Genomic DNA, 9,820 nt, shown 5'->3' on the forward strand with positions numbered 1-9,820 from the left:
TATCGGAGGGTATGAACCATAGAGAAGTTGGAATACAGTAGATATCACACCAATATGAATTTAGAATGAGTTCACAACAGTACCTAAGTGGTAGTTTTATTTTCTTATACTAACGGAGCTTACGAGTTTTGTGTTGAGTTTTGTGTTGTGAAGTTTTCAAGTTTTGGGTAAAGATTCGATGGACTATGGAATAAGGAGTGGCAACATCCTAAGCTTGGGGATGCCCAAGGCACCCCAAGGTAATATTCAAGGACGGCCAAGAGCCTAAGCTTGGGGATGCCCCGGATGGAATCCCCTCTTTCGTCTTCGTTCATCGGTAACTTGACTTGGAGCTATATTTTTATTCACCACATGATATGTGTTTCGGTTGGAGTGTCATTTTCTTTTGTTAGTATTTGCTTGATGTTATTTAGAATAATTTTTTGCATCTACATTTTCAATAAAAATGTCAAGGATAGCCTTTACCATGCTTATTTTGCAAGTATACATGTTGCTGTTTGAAAACGGAAAGTTTGACGCTGTTGCAAAAATTCCCTAGAAAAGTCAGAGAATGATATAATGTTGAAACTTTTTGCATATTGAGCTCTGATAAATGTTCTACAGTGTAGTATTTGTCTCGTAATTTTTGGAGTTAGGGAAGTATGATGAATCTTGCATTATTTACAGACTATACTGTTTTGGCAGATTGTTGTTATCTTTGCATTGTATGCATATGTTTGCTTGCTTAATGATTCTATTTGAGGATAGGAGTATTAAATATGCAGAGACATTTAGTATGCAATGTTGAATAATAATTTTTGTGATTTTTACAGTAGAAAATGATAAAGTTTTTGCATTGGTTTATACTAACTTATCTCACGAGTTCTTGTTGAGTTTGGTGCGGATGAAGCTTTCGAGATTTAGGAAACCGAGATATAAAAGGAATTAAGGAGACACAAAAGCTCAAGATTGGGGATGCCCAAGGCACCCCCAAGATAATATTTCAAGAAGTCATAAGTATCCAAGCTTGGGGATGCCCCGGTAGGCATCCCACCTTTCTTCTTCAACAATTATCGGTTAGTATCGGTTGAACCTAAGTTTTTGCTTCTTCACATGAGTCGTGCTATCCTTGCAATGCCATTTTCTTTTGTTTTGCTTGCTGTTTGAATAAAATTCCAATATCTGAAATTCTTAAATGAGAGAGAGTCTTCACATAGCTACATAATTATTTAACTACTCATTGATCTTCACTTATAGCTTTTTGGATTAGTTTGTCATTTACTCGTGTGCTTCACTTATATCCGATGAGTAAATGGTTGAATGAGTTGAATGCCATAAATCTGAAATTATATATGTTTCATATGCTTACCCCGTTGGGAGTAATGACTTCACATCTAAGAAGTAGAGGTAGTAAATTTATTGAAGGTTAGCAAGCATTGTATTGGTCACTTGAAAAATTCATGAAAGAATATTGAAGGAAGAAAAATTTCACATATAAATATACTATCTTAGACATCTTCTATGATTGTGAGCCCCATTAATTATTTTCAAACCTGAGCAAATTAGTTGAAGTTGGACAAGGAAGACAACGTAATGAGTTATGCTTGGGTGTATTTGTATAGAAGTTATATTGTTATAGATCCTCCAACATGTGGTGCTTGCTTTTTAGAATCCTTTGCTAGCCTAAATATATGTACTAAGCGGGAATACTGCTTGTGCATCCAAATCCCTTGAACCAAGTTTCTTCCATGAGTGTCCACCATATCTACCTATTTGTGGTATTTACCTGCCGTTCCAAGTAAATTTGCATGTGCCAAACTCTAAACCTTTAAATAATAATCTGTTTTGAATGCCCGAATCGCTCATGTAGCAACTAGGGGCTGTCAGTATCTTCCATGCTAGGTGGGTTATTCTCATGATGAGTGAACTCCGCTTATCATTCACGAGAAAAATGGCTGGTAACCGGGATGCCCAGTCCCATGATCAAAAGATCAAAATCAAATCAAAAATAATTGCAAACAAAACTCCCCCAGGATTGATGTTAGTTGGATGCACCCGTTGTTTCGGGCAAGCCATGGATTGATGATTGTTGGTGGAGGGGGAGTAAAAATTTTACCATTCTGTTTGGGAACCGCCTATAATGTATGTAGTATGGAAGATATTGGGAACTCTTGGTTGTTATGTTGACAATGAAAGCATACCTCTCAAAATTATTTTCATCTCTATTTCAAAATCGAGCTCTGGCACATCTGCAAATCCTTGCTTCCCTCTGCAAAGGGCCTATCTTTTACTTTTATGCAAGAGTCAGTAGTATTCCTTCTCATTCCTACCTACTCTTTAGTTGGCAAGCATCGTGTGTTGGGGAAAGATCTAAGCATATATGGCCATGCAAATATACTTGATCATGAATTATTATTGTTGACAGTTATCTATATGATAAGTGAGTTGGGAGGCGAAACACTAAGCCCCTATATTTCTCTGTGTTCGATGGATGCTATTTGTTCTAAGAATATGCTTTGAGTGGTAGCAATCATGGAAGACTATATGATAGTTGAGTATGTGGAGTTTGCTAAATCAAAGCTCTGACATAGAACCTTCCTGAAAATATGAACTGTAATTGTTTGATGACTGAGAATGAAGTTTGCTAGTTTTCAAGAAATTTTATGGCCTATGCTTTAACATGTGAATAGCTTGTTACTTGATCTTGAGAAGTTTTATGAGATGAACTACTGTTATGACATATAATGATGCTAGAAAAGGTGACTGAAATTATCATTGATCAAACTTGTGCACCTGCTAGCATTCACACTTCATAAATTCTTTCTTTTATCATTTACCTACTCAAGGACGAGCAGGAATTAAGCTTGGCGATGTTGATACGTCTCCAACGTATCTATAATTTATGAAGCATTCATGCTATTATATTATCTGTTTTGGATGTTTACGGGCTTTATTATACACTTTTATATTATTTTGGGACTAACCTATTAACCGGAGGCCAGCCCATATTGCTGTTTTCTTGCCTATTTCAGTGTTTCAAAGAAAAGGAATATCAGACAGAGCCCAAACGGAATGAAACCTTCGGGAGCGTGATTTTTTTAACGAACATGATTCAGGAGACGTGGAGCTGAAGTCAGGGAAGCTTCAAGGAGGCCACGAGGCAGGGGGCGTGCCCACCCCCCCTGGGCACGCCCTCCACCCTCGTGGGCCCCTCGTGGCTCCCCTGACCGACTGCTTTCCCCTATATATCTCCATATACCCTAAAAACATCGGGGGACACAAGAGACTCTTTGTTATTTGGTTGTAGGGTTGTTTGAGAGAGACCATCTTCATCCTACTCCTCTCACGGATTGATAAACCTTAGGTCATACACTTGAGGGAAATTTTCTACTGTCCTACAAACCTCTGCATTTGGAGGCCCAACAACGTCTACAAGAAGAAGGTTGCGTAGTAGACATCAGGGCACTGTTGCCATGCCGGCCCTAGTCAGCGAGTTGGTGAGGGGCACTGTTGCCACGCTCCGGCTGACCAGAGGCATGGGCGGGGCACTGTTGCCTCGGTCATTGGTGGATGAAGACTCTTCCCATCGTACGGTCTGGATGGGACGGGAGCTGACCCGTGGCTGGGTTGAGGAACACGCCAAGGGTGGAGCTGGCTTGTTGGGGAAGTCTTGGCGTGTCGGGTTCGGCTGTCTTGCGCTGGTTGTCGAGACCGAGTTGAGGGACTTGGCCGGGTCGTAGAGTTCGGCCGGGTCGAGGGGCCTGGCCGGGTCGAGCGACCCGGCCAAGCGCAGGGCGGCTGGAGGGGCGATGCTGGCCCTGTTGTTTTTGAAAAGGATCCGGGTTTCGTTGCCTACCCGGGGTTCATCCCCCCGACAGGTGCGGAGTGGCCTTATCATATCGGCGCCACACATCTCTCCCAAAACCTCATCAATGCCACCCCTTTGTGATGCCCAACCGGTGATCCCTGCATGGATCCACATCTGGCATGCCCCGGCCACCCGCCCAACGACGTGAGGTGCCAGACTAGCCACAACCTGCAGCCGCGAAATGACAACATGGAAATTCACCGGAGCACTAACGGGTGACACGGTGAATGAACAGGCACCGCCATCATGGCCCGCAACCACACCGTCACAGCCCACTACCATGCAGTGCCCCAGTCGGCCGCTGCCACCACCCCGCGCCGCACGGCGGCGACCAGGTGCCAGATCCAGGCGGATCTCACGGGATCCTAGGAAGCACCCGGACACCCGATCTAGAAGCACGCGCAACCGCCGCACCACACGCAGGCTCCCAGGACATCGCCATGTCGTCACCAGAGGACCACGTCGTCGCTGCCCCGTGCGAGCCCAGCGCGTCCACATGCCCGGTTGTTCCGTGCCAGCCTCTGTGAGCTTGCAAAGGGGAAGAGGGAGGCCCTGCTACCACTGCTGCTGGTCGGGCTTCACCTAACAGCGCCTCTCGGCAACGGCGAGGGGGGAAGGACCGGAGGGGGCTTGAGACGAGTTGGTGGCTAAGGTTTCCCCAGGACGCTCACGAAACGTCGCGGGAGGGGTAGGGGGTGTTGGTCATCTACCAGTGTTCCATTCAAGTCTACCTATGCGGGAGGGAGGTTTTTTGTCTACTAATGCAACATTCAAGTCTACGTGTGTGAACTGATACATGTATAACTTTTGAACAGCATGTGAGCATGTGAAATTTCAATCAAATAATTTATTGCTTCATCAAATATACATGATACAGTGAAATCATTAAGCTTAATACTTCAGTTACCACTTTTGAGGTATGAAAAAAAATCTTGTTGAATATTGAAAACACACCCACGCACGCACAAGCACACCGACAAGAAAAACATCTGCTTCAACTTTCAGAACAAGGGAAGCCCCGTGGATCTGAAACGAAGCGATAGCACTCGCAGAGTGGGCGGCTCGTCTGGTACGCGGCCTCCGGGCCGGCGTGGATGCCGGAGTGGCGGCTTCGGTTTTGGTTGTAGGGTGTCGGCTACGGGTTACTCAGATGACATAGGCGGCGGCTCGCCTGGTGCAAGTCTCTTCTACTTTTTCTAATTTATCGGGCCTGAAGGGACTGTGTTTCAAAAAAAAGTAAGTTTTGAACAGCGTTTGAAATTTCAATCAAATTTATTACTGCCTCATCAAATATACATATTACAATGAAATCATTAAGCTTAATACTTCAGTCACGAGGCATGAAAAAAAAAGTTGTTGAATATTGAAAACACACCCAGGCACGCACAAGCACACCGACAAGAAAATCATCTGTTTCAACTTTCAGAACAAAGGAAGCCACGTGAATCTCAAACGAAGCGATAACACTGCAGACATAAGCAGACAGTAACAAACGAGTAGCATCCGCGGTGTCTAATTGACTCCTGCCTCCGATCCTCCTGACACATTGGGGCCTCTCGGTCGAATCTCGACGTGCTGAAAGAGTAACAAAAGCAGCACGGTGAGTTCTCCAGCTACAACACTGTAATCATTGTACAGTAGAAAACAGTTGAATTTTCTTTTCCGGGTAAAATGTAAACATACCTCCTGCACGGCCGGCACCGGCGCCGACTTGGGGGCCTCCGCCTTGACCCCAGTACGGCCGCAGCCGGCGACGCGGTCGACAAGGCCGAAAAACCTATCCTTGAGCTGGGCGGCGAAGTTGGCCATGATGGTGGAAGTGGAGCTAGCCGAAGAGAACAGAGTGCCGTGCACGCTGGCTCTCTGGAATCTGAACCACGTAGGTAGCTCTAGTGCTTGATCTTGGTGGGGGGAGAGCGGTGTGAGTTCTGAGAGAGCGATGCAGAGGTCCCATTTATACACGACGCCGGGCACCAAACGCGTTAGCTTTATTAGTGTTGCACCTCCATCTATCATCATGGTTCATGCATAGCCGTACGTGCAGGGATATTCAGAACAATGCAGCATCGTTTACCACGCAGATCTTGTGCAGAGTTGTTGAGTGCCAACTTGCTGATATGATCACACCAGACTGCAATTTGCATGGATGACATGATTCGACCGGTCGGGCCGGGCATCATATTATCCGATGCCGTGGGCGCTTTCCACCTATTCTCTCGAGATCTCAAACCAGGGCCAGCGTGAAACATTCTTTGTTGTTCGCTTATCGTACCTCTGCGAGCAATGTGCATGGTACAGAGTATAGAGACCAAACAATACAAATACGAGTAATAATGGCAAGACAGATAAGTAAGAAACAATCTCTCAGAACTTGGCACAACAGCTATTACGACTTGACAAACCATATTATAGGTCCTAATTACAAAGGACAATATGTGAACCGGGCGTAGCTCAAATGGTTAAGTTCCTCGTGCTGGAACCAGCCCACTAGGTTCAAATCCCACTTTTAACCAGTTTTATTCTCTTTTCTTTTGTACAGAAAACTCTCCAAAGCTAATACACCACCAGGGGTCATCCGATCATCAATTCATTCATCATACTAATTACTCCCTCCGTAAGGAAATATACAAGCCGAAAAAGAGCAGCACTGATGTTATCAGCAGCAGCTGCTCCGCCAGCATGAAGATCGATCGGGTTTAACTCATAGTACATCTGCAGTTCACAGAACGATGAGATAGGGAGCAGCAAGACCCAAGGAACAAGGCTGGCCACTCTCTATGTGCAAAGTACCTGGAATGGAACATTGTGCTCTCCGACTATGTTCTTCTCTATCACCGCTGTCGTCCTGCCAACAACACCGAGGTATGAAATACCTAGTCTGCATTCAGTGGCATAAATCATCATCAGAGCTAGGATCCAAGAAAGGGAAACGATATAAAGCCACAAACAAATTTCCTTCCAAAGTACTCCCTCTGTATAGAGATATAAGAAGGGAGCACCTCGGTGTCCTCCATGGCAGGGGGAGAAGGCGCGCGATGGTCCGTCACTCTCCACCTCTTCAGGTGCCATAGAGTTCCCCCCCGAAGAGGAGGGAATCAGGATCTCGCGCGGAGGGCTGAAAGGTGAAGAAAATATTTGATTTATATAAACAGAGGCAGATTAAGCGAAAACTGAACAAGTAAGTTTTCGATACTTATGTTTCGGTCAGGGGCTTCTCCCTTTGGATCCTCTTCGGGCTGTGTTCGGACTCTGAGTCTGAACTAACCGAGAGGGTGATCTTCCTCCTCTTCGGCATCGCCCCCTCCGGATTCTCAAAGGTTGTCCCCTTCCTCCTCCTCGTCTCGCGCGGGGAGTCACTCTCCACTTCCTCCTCCTCCTCTTCGTCCTCGTCTTCCTCGTGAGAGGAGACAACCTCGGTCTCTCCGGACACTACGTCCGAAGGATCTTTGCGGCGGGGCCCATCCTTTAGCCCCTTGCCCTTCTTCTTGGTGTTCTTCTCCGGCGGCTGATAGGGCGCCGGGACCAGCATCTCCTCTAGCTGAGGAGTGACTGGGTCTTCGGGCAACGGATCCGGACTCTTAATCCGCTCCGACTTCTTGGTCCAGCCCTGCAGAAAGATGGGTCGGTAAGTTTCGTATTGATCGAATACATAAACTTGATATATCTTCGGAAAATCAAACACTTACCGGAGTGGCCGGATTCTTGGCGTTGAGGCCGACGTCTTCGGTCTCCATAGGCCAGCTCTTCTGCGGCTTGAAGAGTAGCTTCCACATTCCCTCGTGCGTCATGCCGAGGAAATGCTGCAGTGTCTGCGGCTCCTCTAGATTGAACTCCCACATGGGGGAAGTCCGGCGCTGGCAGGGGAGTATGCGGCGGAAGAGCATAATCTGCACTACGTTGGTTAGACCAACGTTTTTGCTCAGCATGTTGGTGATAAGCGTCTGCAACGTTTGCACCTCCGTCTGAGACCCCCCAGTCGAGGCCCTTTGCGGTCCAGGGGATGAGCCTCATGGGGGGTCCGGATCTGAACTCCGGAATCGCCGCCCACTTGGTGCGGCACGGCTTAGTGATATAAAACGACTCTTGTTGCCAGATCTTGACGGTCTCGGCGAAGGCCCCTTTGGGCCACGTGGCGTTGGGTAGCTTGCTGATCATGGCCCCGCCACAGTCCGCGTGTTGCCCGTCGACCACCTTCAGCTTCACATTGAAGACCTTCACCCACAGGTCGAAGTGTGGGTGGATGCGGAGAAGAGCCTCACACACGACGAAAAACGCCGAGATGTGGAGGAAAGAGTTCGAGGCTAGATCATGGAAATCTAGCCCGTAGTAGAACATAAGGCTGAACAAATGGGTGGAGTGGAAAACTTAACCCTCTAAGGAAATGGGGAAGGAAGACGACCCGTTCGCCGGGCTCCAGAGTGGGAGTGATCTGACCCTTGGGGGGGAGCCTGTGCGTGATGGTGGCAGCGAGGTATCCCGCACTCCGGAGATCCTTATCTCCTTCTCCGTGGCGGAGGAGGCCTCCCACTTGCCTTTGGAACCAGATCCGACCATGGTCGGAGGAGGTGGTGGTGGTGGTGAGGAAGACGGAAACTTTTCGGGCGCTGAGAGCTTGGGAGATTGGAAGGTAGAGGAGACTGGAAGGTGTAGGGGAGAAAGGAGAAATCCATTGCCCTCTTATAGGCGGTAAAAATGCCAACTGTCCCCCCACTTGCGCCTTGAAGCTTGCCTATTCCCAATGAAAGCGTGCTCCGTAAACGGTTGGATTACCCAAATCCTATTGATGAGCAATCCCGTATTAAGTGGGCATGATCTCTGCTTTGACGGGACAGGCCAATGGGGCTTGGCCTCAAAACACGGAACGTGGGGTGTGAAAATGGTTCAAAAGGTTAAAGGGTCAAGTCTGACGCTTCGCCTAAAAAAGTTGTCAGTAAAAGACACTATTCTTATTTCTTATATATCCTGCCTTCACGGCTAAGGGTTGTGTTAATTATGCAAAGCCAGATACAATTCTCTTAGGAAGGAAAGCTGATGTGTATTATTCAAGGAACCTGCCTCGCAATGCCGAAGATAATCTCCACGCCGAATACATCGTCACTGAAGACCGGTTCAGGGGCTACTGAGGGAGTGCTAAAATAAGGGGTCCTCGGGCGTCCGGCCTATTGGATATGGGCCGGACTGATGGGCCGTCAAGATACAAGACAGAAGACCACCTCTCGTGTCCGGCAGGGACTCCCATATACGTGGATGGCAAGTTTAGGTGTCCGGATATGCTATTTTCTTTATGTTAAACCGACTTTGTATAACCCTAGGCCCCTCTAGTATCTATATAAACCAGAGAGCTAGATCGAAGGCGGGATCAGAACATTACAAGGCTAGACAAACTAGGGTTAGCCGATACGATCTCGTGGTAGATCAACTCTTGTAACCCCTATACTCTTTGAATATAATCAAGCAGGAGTAGGGTTTTACCTCCATTAAGAGGGCCCGAACCTAGGTAAACACTGTGTCCTTTTGATCATAGTTATCATCGGTCCTCAGACATATAGCTTGGGGCCCCCTACCTGAGATCTGCCGGTTTTGACACCGACAGTCATGCATAACTAAACATATCTTGCCCTCAAGCTGGTCTTGTGACGCACTACTTCGACTTTGAAACCAGGCTTTACTTACTTTTCTCTACCTGTTATTTAGTGTAAAATCTCCTTGTGAGATCATATATTTTTCTATTGATGGAGGTGACTGGTTTTCATTGTTAAAAATATCCTAACTAGATCCGGTTGGCTGCTCTGGAGGCCAGGCCAGAGCAGAGTGAATCTGCGGTGACATGGTTGATGGATTTGGACGAGACGCGACAATGTGGTGACACAGCTTAACTACTATGTTGTGATTCAACGGGTTTTGTGATGACAAAGGGGGATTAATTCGTTGACTGTGGGTGCTGATAGGAGGGGGTGCGGGTGTTCGTTTACA

The 9,820-nt window shown here is 47.0% G+C and overlaps 1 long non-coding RNA gene across 1 annotated transcript; it reads right to left on the reverse strand.

Moving 5' to 3' along the window:
• Positions 1-5,100: 5,100 nt before the first annotated feature.
• On the reverse strand, positions 5,101-5,761 carry LOC119368664. Its single transcript, XR_005176708.1, has 2 exons — positions 5,531-5,761; positions 5,101-5,422 (listed from the first exon to the last, which is right to left on the reverse strand). It is a non-coding gene; the product is annotated as an uncharacterized LOC119368664 (long non-coding RNA).
• Positions 5,762-9,820: the final 4,059 nt, after the last annotated feature.

Source organism: Triticum dicoccoides, chromosome 2B (assembly GCF_002162155.2).
Source record: "Triticum dicoccoides isolate Atlit2015 ecotype Zavitan chromosome 2B, WEW_v2.0, whole genome shotgun sequence".
Classification (NCBI taxonomy): Eukaryota; Viridiplantae; Streptophyta; class Magnoliopsida; order Poales; family Poaceae; genus Triticum; species Triticum dicoccoides.